The sequence below is a fragment of the Silene latifolia genome, chromosome 1, assembly GCF_048544455.1.
Source record: "Silene latifolia isolate original U9 population chromosome 1, ASM4854445v1, whole genome shotgun sequence".
In the NCBI taxonomy this organism is placed as follows: Eukaryota; Viridiplantae; Streptophyta; class Magnoliopsida; order Caryophyllales; family Caryophyllaceae; genus Silene; species Silene latifolia.
Window position 1 is genome coordinate 31106118 of NC_133526.1, and position 9826 is coordinate 31115943.

Genomic DNA, 9826 nt, shown 5'->3' on the forward strand with positions numbered 1-9826 from the left:
TTTGCGCCAGTGAAGGGCGTATGTGCTTTATTTTCTAGTCAGCTGAGAATTGGATATGTTTAGTATGGTCTTGTTTAGGTGCTAGCTTGACGCTTTACCTCCACATATCCCATAATCACTTTGCCTTTTCTTACCTGTTGTCTCAATTTTCCATAACTTTTGTAAGCCCTCGGCTGTGACGGACATTGTTGGTTGGAATGTATGTATGGTGATTAGAATCGTCTATCATTTTTGTTGCATGCATGTTATGTGGGTCGTAGTTTAGGTGAATGACTGTTTCCTCTTCTTCTCTTACAAATTTATATTCACCCTTTGATTCATGAGAGAAGAGTGACCCGTGAGAGTCCGATTTTAAAGGTCTTGCAAGGTCGACAGGTCAGCTTATTTATAGAAATTGTACAACTCATTTGCGCTTGACTGTTGTAGCTATAACTGTTAGTTTTGATTGCATTAAATGGTTTAAGTAGACAAGTTATAGCTAGCTCTGAGTTTTCATATCCGTTCCATTAGTTTGCATTTAGTTTACTCGAGGACGAGTAAAGTTTCGGTTTGGGGAGATTTGATACGTGCAATTTATATAGTCTTTTTAGCCTTTTATTGCACGCATTTTTGTATCATTTTCATTGCTTAGTATTGCAAAATGCCCCGAATTGGATACTTTGGTTCGTTTTGTCTCATTTGCAGGAATGAACCCTTAAAGTAGTGGAATCGTTCTTTATTCGTTCCTCTTAGCATGCATTTTGAGGAGATGGAGATTTAGAGCAGAATGTCGTACCTCGAGAAGCGTGAAGGTGGTCTATGGAAGCTAAACAAATGTGTTCCTTGCTCATTTCACTGGATTACACTCGATCGAGAGGATTTGGTGGTCGATCGAGTAGTTTTGGCAGATGAAGTGTTTGATCGAGTCCCTGCTGTACTCGATCGAAGGGAGCTATTTTGGAAGTGTTCGATCGAGAGCCTAAGTTGCTCGATCGAGAAGAATTGCTGAAGAACCACTCGATCGAGAGGAATGAAGTTGCTCGATCGAGTAGCTAGCTTATGTACACGGGTTTCTTATTCCGTGTTAGGTTTATTTTATGTTAATAAAAGGCTTCCCTATATAAAGGAAGTTGGGATTAGGTTTTAAAACATCTTATTACCACCTTAATCATACTTTACTTCTCTTAATCACTGCTGCTACTTTTCTCATCGCCGGATTCAAACTTTGTAATCTTTCTCTTCCTTTAATCTCAATTCAATCCTTTGTTGCTCTTAATCATTGCTCTATTGTTTTATTTTCATTAGTTTATGCTTTATCTTAATCTCTTTGTTATGTCTTGCTTTAGTATGCTTATTGTTATTGTTGTTATTAATTCCGATAGCATGAGTAGCTAAACACTCCCCCTCATGTTAGGATTAGGGGAGCCATGGTAGGGAATTAATGAAGTCATAAATAGGCTAGACAATTGATTGTGAGAACCTGTGCCATTAGCAATATAACTGTAATATGTTTAGTCGAGTGCACGCTTCTAAACCCCTTAATCTGGTTAAATTCGCTCCTAGATCGGAAGATTGGAATGAACAGACCTGCTTTGAATAGTAGACTACCCTAATGAGGACGGAAGTTAAGTTAGTTGTAATATAGGGTGGATAGCGGACCGGAAGGACCTTTCCTTTGCCCTTCTCACAGTAGATCGTCTGGACTATTTATAACTGAGTTAGTGTAATGCCATGGTGACCTGAAATCCTGACATACCTCTCATTATCTGATCACATTCGTTGCTTTTTCTTGCTTTTACTTCTCTTGTTTTTACTTATCTTGCCTTAGACCTTCAGTAGTTTAGAAACCAATTTAAAACCCCCTTTTGTTACTAGACAGACGTAATTAACAGATAGAAACTTCAGCCTCCCTGTGGAGATCGACCCTACTTACCGCTGACTTCTGTTAGTAGTACTTAGGTATTTATTTTTGATACTAAAACGACGGTGTCATGTTATATACCGAAAATAAAATAAAGAAAATTGGGATTTTACACCCTCAAACTTACATGTTTGACGAAACGAGATTGCTAAGTTGTCGTTTAGTGATTGCTCGACTCGATGTATGACTAAAAGTGCCCTTAAAATGGATTTAAAATAGATTGATTAGATTGATTAAGTGGAGTTGGTCAAATTCGTCGGTCTACGCAACATGACTGGTACTCGGAATGATCTAAGCTTACGTGGTCGCGTAGAGCAAGCACGTAGGCGTCAAAAAGCAAGAGCGCGGTCTTAGAATGTAGGGAGAAGAGATCGGGCGGACACTCGCATGAAAAATATGTGAGGCAAACGCCTCTATTTATATTAATCACGTGGAGGAATTTAGGTAAAAGTGGGATTATGAAAGAAATTCGGAAGAAATATGGAAACTGGGAAAAAACCGGTCCGAGAAGAGGCGCAACAGGAACCGCGACCTTTCCAAGAGGCGCAGCTCCTGCTGCATTTTCTCTTGGGTGGTTTCCTCCTCAGCAAGAAATATTTCTGCGGTTAAGAGAGGAATTAAGGAAGATGTATGCTTCCTTATTCCGTAAGAAAGATATTTCCGTGATAAAAGATAAAATTTAGGAATAATACTCTAGAAAATTCTAGAAAATTTCGACTCGGTTTTAAGACGGTTTTAGAAAATGGAAACTGTTTTCGACCCGGACTCCAAATGTACTCTAATTACTGTCAAAACGACCGAATCGGTGTGTAGATGACAGCCATGAGGTTAACTCGACTGTTTGAGCTATCACATGTCGACGAACTTACGAAATATCATAAATCGCTCCGCGTGATTAAACATGCGGCCCATCATCACTGGGTGATAGGCGGAAGGTGCAGAAACGAGGTGTCTACAGATCACCCACTTTGACTGAGGCTTGAACAAGGCAAAAGTCAAAGTATAGCCCTAAGGTCAATCGAAGATTACAACCTGAAGACTATGGCGAGGCGAGGCGGCTCAATGGGTCTGAGCCAAGGACCTATCGTCGGGAACATTTTAGAATCTATCGACTATCGAGGAGGGTCGTTTAAAGTCCATTAGACTACGTAAGGAAGCTCGCCAGCCATAAGAAGAAACCGTACCTGGGGGCTGAGCCTTCAGAGGGACGAAACATCTGATGTCGACAGCAGGATGTTAAAAGAAACCGCTGGGACAGAGGCAGGAGTTTCTGAGAACCGTCGAATAGAAGGGCAATCTAATTGGGTAGAAGGCGGGACTTTCCGAGAAACGCTGAAAATAATCAACTTGGTAGAAGGCGGGACTTTCCTAGAACTGTTTGAAGAAACTTGACTATATAGAAGGCGAGACTTTCTGAGAAGCGCTGATTTAAAGGCAGGACCTTCTGAAAACTGCTGATAGGAAGGCAGGACTTTCCGAGAACTGCTGATAAATAATTTGCATGGTCGAAGGCGAGACGTTCTGAGAACCGTTGAAAAATAATATGCTTGCATCGTCTCAAGCGAATCGTACTTTGATCGAGAAATATATGGGTTGTATAACGGCAATGAACTCTCGCTGGGGAATAAAATGTCGCAACCACTGGGGAAAATGTAGGCTGACTGGGTGAAGAAATACACCCGTAGGAAATATACGGAGTAAATGTACTCTAAATACTAGAGGACATATCCATAAGCGGGAAAATATAGGGCCTGGGCCATTAACGAATTTGTAACGAATTGAAGGCAAAAGCTACTGTGAAACAAGCCGGAGAATAGGCGCAACAGGCATATGGCTTGGGTAAGAGACGCAGCAAATGCCGCGTTTTCTCCCAAGTTCGTCCATACCCGAGTAAAATAGAACTCAACGCGAGTTCTATGTCTATTCAAACATAAACTACTCTTCTTCTTCTTCTTCTTCTTCTTCTTCTTCTTCTTCTTCTTCTTCTTCTTCTTCTTCTTCTTCTTCTTCTTCGACACAGCCCAAAAAAACCAACCAAATTTCATCAAAATTTGATCGAAACTCGCCATAAATCATGACTAATCCAGGTATGCATCTTGTCTTTGCTTTAAACTTGCATTTGTAGCTTGAATTAGAGGTAGAAAATTAGTTTTTTTTTGACCAAATTGTCGAAAAATTGGGGGTTTCGTCCCAAATGAATTTGTCCATTGAAATTGACATTAGAAATGCGTAATTGAATAACCATGTATTCATTTTGAATTTTCGTTGAATATTGATGAAATGAGACCAAAATGAGACGATCTTTTGCTAAACCGCTTCAAATGGTTCGAAAAGGGCCTTATACTAGTCAGTTTTTGATAAAACTTGATGTTTTGGAACCCTTGGATGACGGGTAAACTTGCTATCATGTCGGAATTTTAGTTTGTGACGGCCTTCCGGGACACTTTTTGCATGGGTTTAAGCTATAGTAACGAAATGCTGCCAAAATTTCGACTCGTAGCCATGACTAGGCTTGACTTAGGAACGCGACTTTATCACTTTTGTTGACCTGCTCGATAAGAGTGAAAGAATAGCTCGAAAGAACGGCTTAAACGGCCTCTAAATGCATCAGTTTGCTCCTTTTTGCAGAGGACATGCCTTCTACTTTGGGGCGAGACCCCATGGAGGTGGATATTGATCCCCTTTCGGCCATGGTAGTTCACACAGGGGACGCGGAGGAGATGGAGATAGAGGAAGAGGTGCCCAGAACGGTCACCGTGGGGAGGAGAGGGTGTTAGCTTGTGCCTGCGCCTGAGTGGACCGATAAATGGGATGGTCGACATCTCATTTGGGCAGCGGAGAGCCACTTGTCATTTCTTACGGTAAGAAGCATGGTGAGCTGTAACACCCCCATTTATTTAAAGGCCTGGACTAGGACTCCTCAGATAAAGAAGGGTGTTACCATCTGGAAACCCGAGGCAGTAGATAACAAAGGAAAAATAAACAGTACTTTAAATCGAAAGTTATAAATGTTTACAACTCAAATGGAACATGTCTCAAAACTGAAAATAAGTCTGATAGCTAAACTGAAATAAAAATGGGCTAGCTCTAAGTCAGGTGATCCATGCTCGCTCCCCTTCCAGCTCTGTATGTCTCAACAACCTGTCAATCTGCTCCCCAGTAAATGGATCATCACAGGCGTACACGAATACACAGGGTCAACCGCGAGGTTGAGTAGGTAATACGATATAATAAAGAATGCAATGATATGATCCTCCAATCTCAACTCCATCACATACATCCCCGGAACGCCCAGCCATACCGATCCCCGGCAGACTATATCAATCGACCGTCGTCGATATACCAGCTCGTAGCTGAGGACACCAGGGCAAGTCCTGCAGAACCTGCCTGGGCCTTAATCGCAATAATCTCATGTCCTCCAACTCCAACTCCGATGCAAATGCAATGTATGAAACGTATGAAACAATGATGCTCAACAAGATAAATAAGATAATCAGATATGTCATATAATCACCGAACATGCCAACTCTTTATAATCGTAAGAACTCAATCAGTGTATTCCCCTACCTCGATCTGCATCAAATAGTCGGTGCTCAGTAATATTCCACAACAAACTCGCCCTCTCGATATATAGCAATAAGAATTTAATCCAGCAGCTCAGAAATACTCGACTCGGAAATCACCACCTAATATTAATAGCATACGATTACTAAACCGACAAGAAACTTAACCCATTTTATTAATTAATCATGCACCTAAACAAGACTCATCATAACTCAATAGAAACCTTAACTTATAGGGCAAATTCGACTTTTCTTATTTTCCAGAACCGGACAGACTTGCTATAAAATACATAACTAATTCTAGGAAAATTAAATCGATGCGAGGCCAATTGGGTTGGAACCATAACACTCTAATATACAGTTCTTATCTCATATACTTTTCCCAAATCCAAACATATCGATGGTTTCCAGACTGATTTCAAAAGGCTGACATAATTCGTCGCATAAAAAGTAAAGACTCATAAAACGAGTTTGACAAATGATTTTTAAGTAAAACCAATGCCTAACTCATCTAAACTATTTAAATTAAATATATGAAAAATACCCAGTACCAATTCAATATCTAAATTATGTTTTAGAAGTAATCTTCTAGCCTCTACTGATTCGCGGACTTTTTAGATAGACGTTCACAAATAATTTATTCAGGAAAAACTACACGGTGAAATGCTACCACATTTCACAGGCATAAACTAGGCTTGGAATAAACATGAGTCTCTTCTTTAACTTTTTGCATCCGACGATTTTAAGACAGGTAAAACACTCAAATAACACAGACCAACGAATCTGTAAATTGCTGTAACTATTTTATTCATTTATCTCATACAATTTATAATCAAAACCCCCAAACCAATTTCTAGGGTTACAAAAATTATTCCAATGTTAGAATATCTGAAATATTTTATTAGTTAATTAATTAGTAAATAATTAAATTCAGTTTTCAGATAATTAAGTGGTCCATTTTATGTGGGAAGTTACCCATGATTAAGGTAACAACCCATGATCTTCTCCTATTCTACAGCCACCACCACCCACTTCTTTAGTCACTTAGAAACTGTTTTTTGATGGGAAAAACAGTATAAAAGAAACATGATAACATCTGGTAAAGGTCACCAAACCTACTCTCCCTTAAGAAAATATACACCATCTAAATCAGTGAGAAGGAGGGTTCGGAACCGAAATCAGAAAAGGCACACTAAGCAGACGGGTTTTTACAGCAGCAAAGGTTTATATCGGAAACGGGTTTATTTCTTTATTCGGGTTTAAAAGCTGTTCAGGAATACCGATAAGCAATGGCTGGAGGTTTTAATTCTCGATCTTTATTTATCGCTTCCGCAATTTATTTGTTCGTATATTCATTTAGTAATTAGAATATACATGATTAAGAATGAAATTAAACTTAAATTTGGTATCAGAGCGAGTTTATCGCCTCTGTCTTGCTTGTTGATTTCCGACTTCAGTTTTCCGTCCGTGATATAATGAATCTGCTAATCTCGTTTTTCATCGGAATATGGATTTATTTTGATATTCGGTTGTTTGGCTTGATTAAAATATGTTTCCGTCTATTGCCATTTAAATCTGCAAAAATTTTGGTTTTCTGGGTTTGTGTTTGGGGGTAACAAAAGGTTGAAGATGACTTCTCAGTATAGTATTTTAATGTGTATGCAATTAGTGATTGTCAACTTTATAATTTTATATAGCATACGATTCTCTACAGTGCCAATTTTTGTTGCTTTATAATTGTGTGGTTATACTTTGTGGTGTACCCCCACTACCTTTTTACTTTTTACCTAAGGTAGGAATATGAAGTTGACTTATATTGAGTAATACTCATTTGTGTTTCTTTAGAGACCATTTGTTAGAGGTTGTTTTCTTTGGACAATAACCATGATGCAGTGTATAATTTACTTTGGTAAGTGTTTTACGAGAACTTGTGGTTTTTTGGTCAATTTATAAACCTTCTGCACAAATTAAATAAAGTAGACAAAGTGGTACTTCATTTTACATTTTCTGGTCCATGTCTATTTATTATTGTCAGAATGTCAGGCATGCTTAATGTGTCGTCTATATACACTATGATTTTGGGTGTATTTGCTTATAATCAGTTCACATGTCGACCATGTTTGTGCCTTCCTCCTTCAGTATCCTATATATATTAAGTCTTGTTATATAGATTAAAGTTTTTAAATGTCAAGTGATTTTAAATTTATTGTTAGGGAGTAGCCACAGCATCTCTAATTGATTAAATTTTATTCGAAATCACATGTGGAAATTAGACATTTTATTATAATTAATTGTACGTAATGCGATAAGACTTACCCACAGGAATCTTATTATATTTGTATAATTAATTAGGATGTTATATTGAATTATGTTTCTTAATATACCCACGGGAGTTGAGAAATGAATATAATTTGATAGTTTCATCATAAAGTTTAATTTTTTATGCATCTAATTTGAGTAGACTTTAGCCCACAGGCAAGTTTATGTCACTAGATTCATATGAGCATAATTTACATTGGTAAGTTGTGATAAAGTTAGGTCTCAATTTTTGTTACTAAGCATGTATATTTAAAATTTGCAGCAAGTTTATCTGGAAGTTCCTTTGATATCAAAATAAACGTTCCTGAATTAACTGGTGATAATTTTAAGGTGTGGAAGGAAAGAGTTCTATTGCATTTAGGATTCACGCGTTTCGATTATGCCATACAACACGATGAACCGGCTGAGGTAAAGGAAACTAGCACACCAGATGAAGTAGACCATCGTGAAAAGTGGGAGAAATCAAACTATATTTGCACGATGTTCATAAAGACAAAATTGTGTGCTAGTATCCGAGGTTCCGTCGAGCAGCATACTAAAGTTCGAGACCTTCTTAAAGCAATAGATGAATAGTTTGAAACTTCTGATAAGGCTTTGGCAAGCACCTTAATTATGAAATTTACTTCTTTGAAGCTCAATGCCACTAAAGGAGTGCGTGATTTCATCATGCGCATGAGGGATATTGCAGCCCAACTTAAGGTATTAGAAGTTACTATGTCTGACTCTTTCCTGGTACATTTCATTTTGTGTTCTCTCCCAGCACAATATGCCCCCTTTAAGATCTCTTACAATACACATAAGGATAAATGGTCTCTTAATGAATTAATGACCATGTGTGTTCAAGAGGAGGGTAGGTTGTTGTTGGAGGAGGGCGAAAAGGTGAACCTAACTACTAGTACTAATAAAGAATCATCTAGTACTAAGAAAGGTCACCATAAGGATAAGGGAAAGGGTAAGATGTCTGTTGAGCCGACCATTAAGAAGGAGTCTTCATGTTTCTTCTGTAAAAAGAAGGGACATATGAAGAAAGACTGCATAAAGTTCAAGGCTTGGCTTAAAAAGAAAGGTAATTTTCATGCGTTTGTTTGTTATGAATCTAATACGGTTAATGTTATTCATAATACTTGGTGGATTGAATCTGGTACTACAATCTATGTTTCGAATACCTTGCAGGGTATGACAAACCTGCGGAAACCAGTGGCAAGTGAAAGCTCTATCTATTCAGGAAACCAGACAGGCTCGAACGTGGAGGCCGTAGGGACATGCAGTTTAGTTTTGAGTAGTGGTTTTGTTTTGATTTTGGAAAAGACATTTTATGTTCCGAATTTTGCTCGGAATTTAATTTCAGTTTCAAGGCTTGTACCGTTTGGATTTACCTTTAATTTTTCGAATTCTGGTTTCAGTATTTGCAGAAATTCTAAAGTTATTGGTTATGGTATTTTGTCTGATAATTTATATCGTCTTTATTTACAAAATGATACCACTCAAAATACTATACATGTTAATACTGGTTTAAAAAGAAGTATTATGAATGAGGAGTCCTCTATGTTATGGCACCGGAGATTGGGACACATCTCCATTGAGAGGGTTAAGAGATTTGTAAAGGAAGGGGTACTTGGTACTTTAGACTTTACCGATTTTGATACTTGTGTTAGTTGCATTAAGGGAAAGCAAACTAACAAATCTAAGAAAGGTGCTAAGAGGAGTTCTGACCTATTAGAAATCATACACACGGATATTTGTTGTCCGGACATGAACGCTAATGATCCGAAATACTTTATTACCTTTATTGACGATTGTTCACGATATATGTACATCTACTTACTTCGTTCCAAAGACGAAGCCTTTGATGCCTTTAAATTGTTTAAGGCTGAAGTAGAGAAACAATGTGGTAAGCACATTAAAATTGTGAGATCAGATAGAGGTGGTGAGTACTATGGTAGATATACTGAAGATGGACAAGCACCTGGTCCTTTTGCTAAATTCCTTCAAGAGCATGGGATTGTTGCCCAATACACTATGCCTGGTTCTCCGGATCAGAATG

General features: G+C 38.1%; 1 long non-coding RNA gene across 1 annotated transcript; it reads left to right on the forward strand.

The window, feature by feature from the left end:
• The first annotated feature begins 6533 nt into the window (after nucleotides 1-6533).
• On the forward strand, nucleotides 6534-9213 carry LOC141658671 (uncharacterized). The gene is made up of 3 exons (XR_012549357.1): nucleotides 6534-6762; nucleotides 8113-8848; nucleotides 8956-9213. It is a non-coding gene; the product is annotated as an uncharacterized LOC141658671 (long non-coding RNA).
• The last annotated feature ends 613 nt before the right edge of the window (nucleotides 9214-9826 follow it).